The sequence below is a fragment of the Malania oleifera genome, chromosome 1 (genome assembly GCF_029873635.1).
Source record: "Malania oleifera isolate guangnan ecotype guangnan chromosome 1, ASM2987363v1, whole genome shotgun sequence".
Lineage (NCBI taxonomy): Eukaryota > Viridiplantae > Streptophyta > Magnoliopsida > Santalales > Ximeniaceae > Malania > Malania oleifera.
The window spans coordinates 113554016-113568435 of record NC_080417.1 but is presented as its reverse complement, the minus strand read 5'-3'; positions in this window follow the sequence as shown (position 1 = coordinate 113568435).

The window sequence follows — 14420 nt, the reverse complement described above, 5'->3', positions numbered from 1 at the left end:
CAAATTTAGTTGGAGGATCATGAATCCATCATGGAAGTTTTTGAAGTTGAATTTTTAGATGCTACACTTCACCAGCTCATTTGAGCCTTTCCATGTTCTCTCAGGCTCCGTTTGGAACCTGAAAAAAGCCAAGGAAAATATCAAAAAATTTATATTTTTATGTTTTGTTATCAAGGAAAATTTTAAAAAAAGTAAAAAAAAAAAAAAACACTAAATCTATGAATAATATTTTGACTCTGTACATCATTAATATTTGACTTTTTCATATTTTTAATCATATTAAAATAAATTTTTATTTTAATAATATTTAATATAGAAGTAAAATACAATAGAAAATGAGTTTCCACCCTCTTCTTCTTTTCTTTCCTTTTTTCAAGTAAAATCCTTTATCCTAACACACCATCAGGCTTCCTTTGGAATTCAGCAAATACAAAGGCTCCGTTGGAACACAAACAATATTACGATAAGTAAAGGAAAATATCATGAATCCTCATTTCTTTGTTTGGTTATCAAAGAAAATAAAATATATACTAAATCTATAAACAAAAATTTGATTTTACACATTATTAATACTTAGTTTTTTTCTAATTTTGAGACATATTAAAATAAACTTTTATTTTTTTATAGCATTTAATAGAGAAGGAAAATATAAGCAAAAATGAGTTTCCTCCTTATTTTTCTTTCCTTTCTTTTTCTCAAATAAAATTCTTGATCCAAACGGACCTTAAAAAAGGGAAAGAAAATATAAAGGAATTCATATTTTCATGTTTATCTATCAAGTGAAAAAGAAAATAAAAAATATATCAAATTTATGAATAAAATTTTGATTTTACTCGTCATTAATATTTAGTTTTTTCATAGTTTTAATCATATTAAAACAACTTTTATTTTTAATAATTTTTATTATAAAAAGAGAATACAATGGAAAATGCTTTTCATTTCCTTTTCTTTTCTAAGTAAAATTCTTGGTTCTTGGTTATTTTTAAGAGGAAAGTGAAATAAAATAGAAATGTAATTAATATTATAAAAATATAGTAATTTAGTAAAAGAAAAACTATATAAAAGCTTTTGTTATTTCATCTAGTGACCAGATAGAAATAGACATTTTTATAGTAAAATTAGGGACACTCATTTTTTGTTTATTCATTCCATGTTATGAATTTATAAAAAGTTGATTTAATTTTATTGGCATTTAGTTTGATGGCTATGAAAGTTTTAAATTAAAACCGTTCTATTTCTAAGAATGGGTATTCGAAAAATCATACATAACCTATCCTATATTTGGTACACTAGAATAAAATGGATTGAAAGTAAAATGAAATGAAAAATTATATGACGAATATGTAAACTTATAAAAACTAGTTTCACTCCATTCCATTCCTCTCTTATGTACTAAACAAATCTTTCTTGGGACATGAAATGGGAAATATATATATATATATATATATATATATATATATAATTTTATTTTTAACCAAAGGAGAACAGCATCTCCAATTATTTATTGATATACCCTCACTTTTGGCGGAGCAATACCGTGGTTACAAGACGAGTATTAGGAGATTACAGATAAAAAAAACATTAAAGGTCTCCCAAAAACAACACCAACAACCAATCAAAATAGGACTACAAATCCAATCAAAATTAAATAAGAAACAAATCTAAACAGGCCTAGCAAAATATAAACATAATAAAATAAACTAAAATCAAAAAATCTAAATCAATCAAACAAAAATCGAGAGAATGAACTAATGATGAAGGTAAGTGAGACCCAACCTATCCATCCAAACGATACCTTTCAGAAAATGTGGTAAAAGATGTTATTCTTCGTAAATGACATTATTTCTCATTTTCCCTTGTCTAGCGAGAAAATTATATATATATATATATATATATATATATATATATATTGTAACGACCTCAAAATCCCATACCATTTTTTTTTTAAATAAAATATAAATAGATTGATAATCATTTACTTTGATACCCTTGTAACGACTACTAGAAAAATCTATGCAACGGAAAACATAATACTGTACAACCATATACACAATACCAGAATTCTGTATTTACCCAAAATATAAGCACATAAATACATATCTTTCCAATTTCATTTATTAAAACTCTTGGAGTCTACCTAAAAATATTTTTCCCTGAAAACACTTACCCTTAAAACAGGGCAGTGCAACCGACCTCCCTATCTTCAAGCCTGATCTGCTCGTCTAGTAGGATCACCTGAAAAATGTTAATTTAATGGGATGAGATAACTCTCAGTAAAAAAAAATATGCTATTACCAGTGTGTGGCAACTAAACTTACATAAACAATTTACTGATAAATAACTGAAACTGAGATAACCTATAAAATAATACACAGTATAACTCACAACTATGTGGTTTAAAATACATCTATAATATTTGAGTTTTCTATTTAATTATACTTCTAGTATTATAGTGTATCTACTGTTATACTGTAAATCTGTATATATATATATATATATATATATATATATATATATGTGAAAACTACCCTAAAAAACTGTATGTCATGATTTAACCCCTCATGACAGGGTTGTACGGCCCGTAGGCGGGACTTAACCCTGGTTAACCCATCAAGATAAGTCAATTGAAACTCTATCAATCATCAAACTGATCATACTACAATCCATCCAAAGGCTCGATAACTGACCTCTCCCTCGTCAAACTGGCCTCCTCAACCCAGATTTCTGGGGAGCCTGCAATCCCTTCAAAATTCTGAATTTACTAGCATAGCATATTTCCCTTACCTAACAAATTAGGTTCGTTGACTGATTTCTAACTTACGCCCACGACGTTAATAATTTCACAATCCTGAAATTATACACATACATATTTCCCTGTTAATAAACTGAATTTTTAGAATAATTTACATACTCACATTTCTTGAATTTATAAATTATTTATCATTACCTGGATTCTTGAGAACACCCACTAAGTTCTCTAACCTGCCTGCAGTATAAGCCCTAATACTCTAAATTCACAACACCCAAATTTAATCATTCCAAACACCAGTATAATAACATCTACAACCAAATCTGGGTTCAAAAAAATCTACAAGTCAAATAACCATTAAATAACCTACTTACCCTGATTTTGGGATGGTTCCCAAACTTTTCAAATCAAAATTCTGCTTTCGTTAAGTTATAGAGAATCTCCCCAAGATCATCGTGGTAGCTTCTGATCGTCGAACCGGGGAGAAACGGAACCGAAAATCTAGAGAGAAGGCAGAGAATTCCGAAATTCTAGAGAGAGAATGAAGGAGGAACTAATCTACTCGCTGAAATCCCAATTTTCGCATATATATATATATATATATATATATATATATATATATATAGATATATATATATAGGTGACTTGACACATGGCTTCTTTGATGAGCCACGTGTACTCGTCGACGAGACGAAGAAGGTAGTTCGTCGACGAAGGTAAGAATCTCGTCGACGAACCACTGGGTCCAAAACACCCCCTCTCGGTATCTTTTCATCGACGAAACACTAAACTTCGTCCACGAACCGTATAAGGGAGTTCGTCGACAAACCCTGCTTTACTTTCTTTAAATCTCCTTTTCCTCTTTATTTAATTACTATTATTTTCCGAGTCTTTACATATATATATTTCCACAATAAAATTTGAAAATAACATTCTTTGTCTATCTTATTTAATTAATAAAGATGTGTACTGTTGTAATTTATTTTATGATGAAAACACATTTTCTCTTTCATAAAAAATTAAATTCCTACTCACAGTTTTACTCATAAAATTATATATTCTCTAAACTAAACATAACCTTAGAATATGTTTGTTTCTTTCTTATGCTTAGTTAAGAGTATGTTTGTAATTATTTTTACCTTTTGTTTTAGTTTTTATATATGTTATTTATGGCTCTTATACTTCTGTTTTTATAAGCAAAGAAGAAAGGAGGAAAAACATGAAGGGGGGCAGCACAGCAGGACTCGTCGAGTGGGGCCTATGCTCGTCGATGAGGGAACAGTAGAGGTTCGTCGACGAAGGTTCTGAAGCTCATCGACAAAAGTTCTAAAGCTCATCGACGAATAATTACCGAGAGCAGGAATTTTTCAAATTTCTGGCATCGTCGATGAGAGCCCTGTATTCATCGACGAAGGGTCTTCTTGGTCTTGTCAACGAGGTCCTGTGTTTGTCGACAAGAGACGCCTGGTCTGTGGCAGTTTTTCTGAATTTTGAATTTTTGAACGTTGAGTGGTTGGGAAAATGGAAGGAAACCTCTGAGGAACTTCTATATATGTAATTTAAGCATATTTTTAGAAGAGAGATGATCATTAGAGAAGTGTATTGTGTATATTTTGATTTCCTTAGTGAAATTTGTGTGTCATTACTTCCGTGGATGTAGGCTTTGTCAAACCATGTAAAATCTTTGTGTTGATCTTGTTCTGGTTGTGTGAGTGTTATTTACTTTTACTTGTTATTTATTCCGCTGCGTATCTTCATTATACGATCCATATCACAACAAATTGGTATCAGTGTGTAGTTGTTATCGCATCGGGATCATCTTCTGCAAGATTTGACATTGTCAAATTTCATGGATTCAGAAACTTCAGTTTTATGGTAGCGGAGAGTGAAAGATATTCTAGTACAACAAGGAATGACTAAAGCATTGCTTGATACTCAACCGAAAGAAATGGATGAGACAACATGGGTAGATTTAAAAGCAAAGGCAGCGTTGACAATACGCTTGTGTTTGGCCGATGAAGTTCTCTATCGGGTGATGGAGGAGGATTCTCCAATGGCTATCTGGCGAAAGTTAGAAAGTCGGTACATGTCTAAATCCCTCAATAACAAATTTTTTTCTTAAGCAGCGTTTATATTGGCTTAAGATGGTAGAAGGATCTAGTCTAAATCAACACATCAATGTGTTTAATCAAATCATAAGTGATCTTATGAGAGTTGATGTGAAGTTTGATGAGGATAATAAGACTTTGATGTTGTTAAATTTTTTGCCCTCAACTCATACCTATTAAAATCTTGTGACCACTCTTACGTGGGAAAAAGAAACACTTGATTTGGAAGAAGTAACAAGTATCTCAGAATATAATACACAAGCATGTACAATAAAGTAAAATAAGAAACATGTGTGTGCTATGTGTGCGTGAGTGCGTGTATGTGTGTGTGGCCGGACTGTGTTGCAGTGTGCACGAGTAGAAGGACTTACACAGGGACTTACTGTGGTTGCAGCGGCTATTGGATGTGGCCGAGAGGCAGAGGCTGGAGTTGGGGCTGTGCCCGGCCGTTAGTTCTGGTTGATGGTGTCTCAGGTCTGCTGCAACTAAAGGGTGGCTGTGGCTGTGCTCGGCTGTGGTTGCAGCGGCTGTTGGATGTGGCCGAGGGGGGGCTGGCCGGAGAAGCTGGGCTGTTGTAAAGATGGCTGCGGGGCGGTGTACGTCGTGGTCTCCGGAGATCCGCGGAGCAGAGAAGATGGCGGATGATGGTGTTGCAGCAGACTCAACAGGAGGAGTGGCCGGAGTTCGGATGGGTATCTAGTCGGAGCAAAGGAGTGGTGCTGGAATGGAACTGTGGTGCGATGGGGCTATGGAGAAATCAGAGAAGGCTGTGGCCTGGAGAGAATGAGGGAGATGGGAGGAGATATGCCTGCTATGTGTGTCTCCGGGAAGAAGAAGAAGAAGTAAGAAATTTTTTTTTTTTTTTTTTTGGTTTCTTTGGCTGTGCGCCCCCCCTCTTCTGCTCTCCGTGCATGCCCCCCTTTATATAAAAAAATTTGGAAAAACCCTAAAAAAAAACTTCCTTTTGGATTTTATTTTCTTTTTCTTTTTTTTTTATACTTTTATTCTTATGGTAATAATGAAAATGGAAATAATAATAATAATAATTATCATAATAATATAAGTATCAATAAGGTAATAATAATAATAATAATACTAAATAGTAAATAATAATAAATAATTATAGTAAAAATAAAAATAATAATGATATTATCAGTAAAATAATAATAATAATAATAATAATAATAATAATAATAATACTAATAAAAATAAAGTAATAATTAATAATAATAATAATAATAATAATAATAATAATAATAATAATAAAGATACAGATAATAAAAATAATAATACCCAAAATAAGATACTAATGCTAATAATAATAATAATAATATATCAAAAATAATAACAATAAAATAAATGAAAAATAAAAATAATTATAGTAAAGTAAAAATAAAATAAAGATAATAAAAGTACTAGTAATAATAATAAAAATGAAAAATAATAATAATAATGATAATAAAAATACTAGCGAAATAATAGTAAAGTACTAATAATATAGGAAAATAATAATAATAATAATAATAATAATAAACATATCCAAAATAATAGTAGTAAAGTAATACTAATAATACTACTAGTAATAATAATAAATAAAAAATGATTATAAGAAAGTAATAATAAAAATGCTGATAATAATAATAATAATAATAATAATAATAATAATAATAATAATAATAATGAAAATAATAAGAGAGGACCTCGTGTTCTATTTGGTTAGGGCAAAAATAGGATGTCTACACATGGATTACCAGTGTCCATTGTTTCAAATCAAGATCCAAGGTTTACTTCTCAATTCTAGAAGAGCTTACAGGAAGCACTGGGGACAAAACTTACTTTCAGTATAGCGTTCCACCTCTAAACTAATGGACAGTCGGAGAGGACGATATAGATCTTTGAGGATATGTTATGGGCTTGTGTATTAGACTTCAGTGGTAATTGGATCCATTTTCTGCTACTAATGGAGTTTGCCTATAACACTAGCTTCCAGGCTAGCATAGGGATGGTACCGTTCGAGGCTTTGTATGATCGGAGGTATCGATCTCCTTTGTATTGGGATGAGGTCAATGAACGTCAGGTTTTAGGACCTGAACTCGTGCAGCAGGCGTCTAAGAAGGTAGGTTTGATCCGGGAAAGGATTAGATCGGCTCAGAGTCAGTAGACGAGTTACGCGGATGTTCACCGCCGTGAGTTGGAGTTCAAGGTAGGGGCTAAGGCATTCCTTAGAATCGCTCTGATGAAGGGAGTGATGAGATTCGGGAGGAAGGGCAAGTTGAGCTTGAGGTACATCGAACCATTCGAGGTTATTGAACAAGTGGGTCCGATAGCCTACATAGTTGCACTACCCCCAGCACTCTCGAGGATCCATGATGTATTTCACGTATCCATGTTGAGGAGGTACGTGTTGGATCCATCGCATGTTATCAATTACGAGTCTTTGGGACTTGAGGATACTTTGGCATATGAGGAAGTACCTATTCAGATTCTAGACTAGAAGGTTTAGAAGTTGCGTACCAAGGAAATACCGTTAGTAAAGGTATTGTGGCGAAATCACGCGGTTGAGGAAGCTTCTTGGGAATTGGAAACAGAAATACGCCAGAAGTATCTGCAGTTGTTTTGAGTAGTAGTTGGATAGCAGGGTTGGTATGGGTATGTATATATGTATGTAATACTCTGTTATCATATTAGTATTGGGTGGTTAGTCTCTGGGAGAGTCCTATTGTATTGTAAGCTCCCGAGGTCACGTATGTATGTAACCACCGTATTCCTCCGCCATAAGTGAGGAAATGTATGTATGTATGTATTGTATCGGGGCTGTATATAAATGGCCACCATTTTCTTTAGAGTATGTATGTATGTATCATGACGGAACTGCGTATAAATGGCCGTCGTTTTCTCTAGAGTATGTATGTATGTATCATGACGGGGTTGCATATAAATGACCGTTGTTTTCTCTAGAGTATGTATGTATGTATCATGACGGGGTTACGTATAAATGGCCTCCGTTTTCTCTAGAGTATGTATGTATGTATCATGATGGGGTTGCGTATAAATGGTCGTCATTTTCTTTAGAGTATGTATGTATTGTAACAGGGCTGCGTATAAGTGGCTGCCGGTTCACCTCATTGTGTGTATGTATGTAGTAGTATGAATGTGTTCGTAATGAGAGATTGCAAATTTCGAGGACAAAATTTTTGAAAGGAGAGGAGGTTGTAAGAATCTGAACCGTAGTATATGGATTAAATATTCGAAAGAAGGGTAAAGTGGTCATTTGGGAAAGCTTCGTTGACGAAGCCAGAGTTCGTCGACAAAGTCCCTTCTGTTCTCGGCAATGAAATTCAATGTCTCATTGACGAGGAGATCCCGAGGGATTTTGGGAAAAATCTGGAACCTCGGCTCGTCGACGAGGCCACCATCTTGTTGACGAAGGTAATGGCGAACTTGTCGACGAGGACGCCAATTCGTCGACGAATTCACCCGAGTCAAAGGGCTATAAATATCCAAAAGGGTTGCTTCCAAGCTAAGTTAGCTTTATTTTCTCTCCCCCCCCCCCCTCTCTCTCTCTCTCTCTCTCTCTCTCTTGATTTCTTCACCGTTTGTCACCGGATTCATAAATATAATGTTACTGCGAGGATCAGGGAAGGATTCTCTACGTTTCTAGTGGATCAGAATCTCGTTTCGAGCCGTTTCCTGTTTCGGAACAAAATCGAGGTAAGGCTTGGTTTTCCTTTCTGATTCAAAATATGTGTAGCAGTACGAATTGTAAGCAGGTATTGTACTGTGGTTTGTAGGTTTTGGAATCTCGATTCGTAGTTTTGGGGATCGTAGAGTTCATAGTTGGAATTCGAGTTAAGGTAAGGGGATTCAATTTATATCAGTTTATTTTTGAAATTGGGATTGGTAAGCTTGTAGGCTATGATCGTATGTATGTTTTGGTAACTTATTTGGGAAAATCTATCGAGTAAAATACGGGATTTTAAGGTTACAATTTTTGAGAAAATTTGGAGATTTTGAGTATCATCTCTGCTTTGTTTGGAAAACCGTTTGTTTTGTTTAAACTGTATGATTGAGATGACTATTATCCATATTTGTATAAAATTGTATACTTGAATTAGAAAACGATATGTTTTGTCATAAACCAAATAAGTGTGGTATATATGGTTGTATGTAATTGTTCCAGGTATTTTGTAAAATAGCTATGTGGCGGCTAATTATCGTACGCTGATATGTGTAGGGGTGTGAGCTCCAAAATGATTTTAGGTTTTGTGAAATCGACTAGTGGCGGCTAATCACCGTACGTTGAAACAACTATGCGACGGCTAATTACCGTACGCTGCGCCATGTACCTGTGTAAAAATCATGGGCGAGAGTGTCCGACTCTATATCCGAGGGTGTGAAATATCACTACGTATCTCGGGTGGTCACCGAGGGGTGTGAGCTACACTGTATTGGCAATGTATTCACTATGAAGTTTTAGGTTTCACGGAGTAGTTGCATATTGGCAATGTAATCGCTATGAGGCTTCGGATTCATGGAGTAGTTGCGTACTACTATAAGCTACATTGTATTGGCAATGCAATCGCTATGAAGTTTCGGGTTTTATAACATAGTTGCATATTAGTGTGACGACATTTATCGTATGTATTGGAATGTGTGATGACCCAAAAATATATACATGATTAAAGCACAATAATAATAAAATAATAAAAATGGTCATTAAATTAATATCAATACAGAAGTGTTTTTCTGTAGGATCCTTGATTCCATGTTTGATGCCTAAGAAAGACCTTGTTTAAGCGAGTGCTCAGAGACCATTGCGGCTCAGTCACTCCCTGGAGGTCGGCCTGGTCAAAATGGAATTTCATAGGATAAACAGGATAGACACTGTTTGTATACGTAAATAAGTATATAGACATAAAATAGTGTTTTGACAGACATAATTTGTAGAAATACATAATAAGATGATAATAATATAAGTATTATATGTGGGGTTCACATGAGTCCCGGAGCCACAAGACACTATTTATATACGTAAATAAGTACATAAAATAATATTTTGACTAATATAATTTGTAGAAATATATGATAAAATAATAATAATATAGGTATCCTATGCAGGGCCCACAAGACTGTGTGAGGCCCACATGAGTCTCGAAGCCATATGGAGGTTTACACGAGTCTCGAAGTTATGTAGGATGCATAAAATCGTACAAGAGTTATTCGAGTTACATAAGATCCATTCGGGTCTCGAAGTTGTGTGGGGCCCACAAGACCATGTGGGGCCCACATGAGTTTCAAAATTTAAATTTAATTCTTGTTCAAAAATAAATAATAAAATAAATAAATACTAAAAATAGTTTAAAAGTAATAACAATGATAATAATAATGATTAAGAAAAATAATTAAATAATTAAATAATTAATTAACTAATTGATTAATTAATTAGGTAAGTAGTTAATTAAAAATTTATTTAATGGGAATGGTGGCAAGCACTCCCACATGGCCTCCATCCCCATCCCATACTCAACCCATACCTTACTCATCCCTTGCCCATTCTTTAATTTTTTTAAAAAAAATTATAATTTCACCCATCTCCCCACACTTTTATAAATTCCATTTCTTCCCCACAATTTTCCTATAAATAGGGAGCTCTCAACCTTCATTTTTCACAACAATTTTCCAAAGAAGAGAAGGATTAGTGAGTGAAAGAATTTGTGGTGGATAGAGAATTTTTGAATAAGTTCTCAATCACCCACTCTTTCCGATCTCATTTCTTAGAGATAGTTACAGTATTCGTAAGGAAGAAGGTAAGTAAATTTTAATTATGTTAGTTTTTTTTTCATTTAAAATTCATAGCCGAGTTTATTTTATAAGTAAATTTCAATTATGTTAATTAGTTCCACAAAATTTTTATGAGTTTATTTTTACGCGTAATCTTTAATATACTTGCATCTATTTTTGGGTTAAAAAAATGTTCTAATTCCCTTGGGTAAATTTTCAGCATTTATTTCTATTCAAAAATAAAATTATATATATTTTAACACAAAAATTGTGTGGCATGAGTTTATTTTTACGTTACATTTTTTATGAAAATATGAGTAAAGATGAGATTTTCACGATATTATTTTAAATTGCATAAATTATAATAAGATGATTTTAAAACCCCTTATGGCAACGAAAGTTCAAAGTTATAGATGTTCGGTACCGCAACTTAAAATTTATACGGATCAGAGTGCACCCACACTGTTTACAGAGTGGTTATTTATGTTAGTGGATTTCTCCTGAGTGCACACCTAATTCCGGACCAAGACTTAATAAGGAAAATCTCACTTAAAGTTTACGTACGTTGATTTAGTTTGGTCGGCCAGCCAACTAAGTCCAGTTTTCGGACCGCACAACCCAGTCATAGGGGTAAACATGACTTACGGCAAACAGGCCTAAGGGTGGTTTTTATAATATATATTTATACATATTTAATTACGTGTACAAAGTTACTGATGATTTGAACGAAAAATGTAAGTTTACGTGAAAATGATCATTTTGATGCTTAAATGATGATCTAAGAAAAACGTATAAGGAAAAGTATATGTATATTTATTATTAAATATTTTTATAGTTTTAAAGTTAAAAGTTTAATTTAACAGTTATAGTATATAATTATAAAATTTTACTATTGTAATTGATGACAAAAGTTTTAAGCAGAAATTTTTAAATTTATATTTATTCTAAAAGAAATTTTGAAGTTATAGTATTAAATATTGTTTTACGAAATTTTTAAAAAGCCACACACTAATAATAATCTTATTTACTTACTGAGCGTCGTCTCACTCCAATCATATTTTTATTTCAGATAACTCTGAAGAGTATGTTGGAAATCAGGCTTAGCAAGCATGCAGGTGGGGATAGAAAAATAAAGATTTGTTTAGAAATATTAGTATGATGTCAGATATTTATACTTGTGTAATTTTTTTTCTTTTGAAATAAATGATTGTAATATGGATAATTAGTGCTCTGATTTAATAATAATCGAGTTTATTTTGCTTCCGCTGTAAATCAATAGTAAAAAGTTAATATCTCAGGTCCCTCGGGGTCGAGGTGTTACAGAATGCATTTGTGAAAATACTGGAACTATATGGAAATGTTTTCGAACTATATTATATTGTAACAATATTTTGCGTAAAATAACACTGATATGCCACACACTGATATAACCTGTTTTCTTCCTTACTGAAAGGTGTCTCACCCCAAATGTACGTACAATGTTTTCAGGTCCATCAAGTAGTTGTATTTAGCATCCTAGAAATCAGAAGCGGGGGTGTCATTAGCTGCTGTTAGTACCTGATTAGGTACGAGATTTTGTAACTGGGTTGTCGTGATAGTTTTTGTAGACACCCGGAGTATGTACAATATTTATGGGATTATATACCTTAGTATTGTATGGGTTCGCGTATCCTAACTTTGTACAAACTCTGGTATGGTATGTAATGTAGATAGATGAAGCATTTTCCGCTGCGTAACTGATGAGTATGGATGTATATGTGTATGTGTATAGGACATCCATGTACCCAACGGGGTCGGACCCTTTTATAGTATTATATCATGTATGTTTGAATTGATACAAAGATAGGTTAGGTTACTATATTCACACCTGGGAGCCATCTGCGAGTTCAGGGCGTGACAATATGCCAGTTGCCGAAACTGCAAAGGAAGCCTTATGACTTACTAGTTTAGTCAAAGAGTTAGGGTTACAACAAGATGGTGTGGTGCTACATTGTGATAGTCAGAGTATCATTTACTTGGTGAAGAATCAAGTATACTATGCTAGGACCAAGCACATTGATGTGAGGTTCCACAGAGTTCGAGAATTGATTGTTTCGGGTGAATTTGTGTTGGAGAAAGTTCACAGGTCTGATAATGCAGCAAATATTTTGACCAAATCGGTTACTTCAGAGAAGTTCAAGCATTGTTTGAACTTATTTTATGTCTCCAAGTGATAGAAGGGAGACATACGCAACCAAGCGTTTTTAGGGTGGAGATTGTTATTTATGACTCTTATACTTCTGTTTTTATAAGCAAAGAAGGAAGGAGGAAAAACATGAAGGGGGACAGCACAGCAGGACTCGTCGACGAGGGGCCTATGCTCGTCGATGAGGGAACAGCAGAGGTTCGTCGACGAAGGTTCTGAAGCTCGTCGACGAATAATTACCGAGAGCAGGAATTTTTTAGATTTCTGGCATCGTCGACAAGAGCCCTGTATTCGTCGACGAAGGGTCTTCTTGGTCTCATCAACGAGGTCTTGTGTTCGTTGACAAAAGGCGCCTGGGCTGCTGTATTTTTTCTAAATTTTGAATTTTTGAATGTTAAGTAGTTGGGCAAACGGAGGGAAACCTCCGAGAAACTTCTATACATGTCATCTGGGCATATTTTTAGAATAGAAATTACCATTAGAGAAGTGTATTGTATACATTTTGATTTTTTCAGTGAAATTTGTGTGTCATTGCTTCCATGAATGTAGGTTTTTCCGAACCACGTAAAATCTTTGTGTTGATCTTGTTTTGGTTGTGTAAGTGTTATTTACATTTACTTGTTGTTGTTGTTGTTGTTTATTCCGTTGCGTATCTTCATTATACGATCATATCACAACAATATAGAATTACAATAACATGCTTAGCTATTTTGCCATCTAAATGTAACATAAAATCATGATACACCGTGTCACAAGTCGTCTTAGCATCTCACACCTCTCCTTGACATTTGAAACTATGACCGCTCCAAGGCTTGCCTGGTTAAGCAAATGTGACTTGTAGAATCAAACATGTTATTGAGTCTTGCAAGTGTGTAAAAAGAGAAGAACATACAGAGTAACAATATTAAAGAAACAACACCTGTTTAAACTTATTCAAAGATAAGGGTTATATGCACATAACTTGTGTAGAAATATTATGCACAAATTTCCTTTAATATACCATGTCACCCACATATCATATTGACACTCCCAACAGTTTAAGCTTTAATAGTGGACAATCCTAACTTCTAAGTTATGTTGGAAACAATCAACATTTGTCAAGTAAAAGTAACTGACTATATTTACTAATATGTGACTAGAAGCATCATTGTATGTCAACCCACAATTTATCCGTTCATACATGTCATTCCCAATTAATCGCCCTGTTCAACACGTCAACCCATTGCAACCTTTGTCATGCAATCAATGGGTGAAGAACACCCCGTTTCATGCACGATTCATTGAGGCCACTTGACATATGCCCAAATTCGCTATCCAACTATAGTAACCAAAACCACCCACTGTAGCAACTCTGTCAAAGACCACCATAAATCCAACTGCGTGCATCTCTAATCCAGAGTGTGATGCACGGTAAGTGTAAAGTCAAGTTGCTGACCAAGCCCAAATGGCAGGCCAGGAAATTCCCTCTTTCCACAGCTAAGCCAAGCATTATTTATTTATTTATTTATTTATACATAGTGTAAGTAATAGATTAATTAGACAGTGATGTGATCGCCCCAACACCCTGATCACAAAGTAGCATCCTCTACTTTTCAAC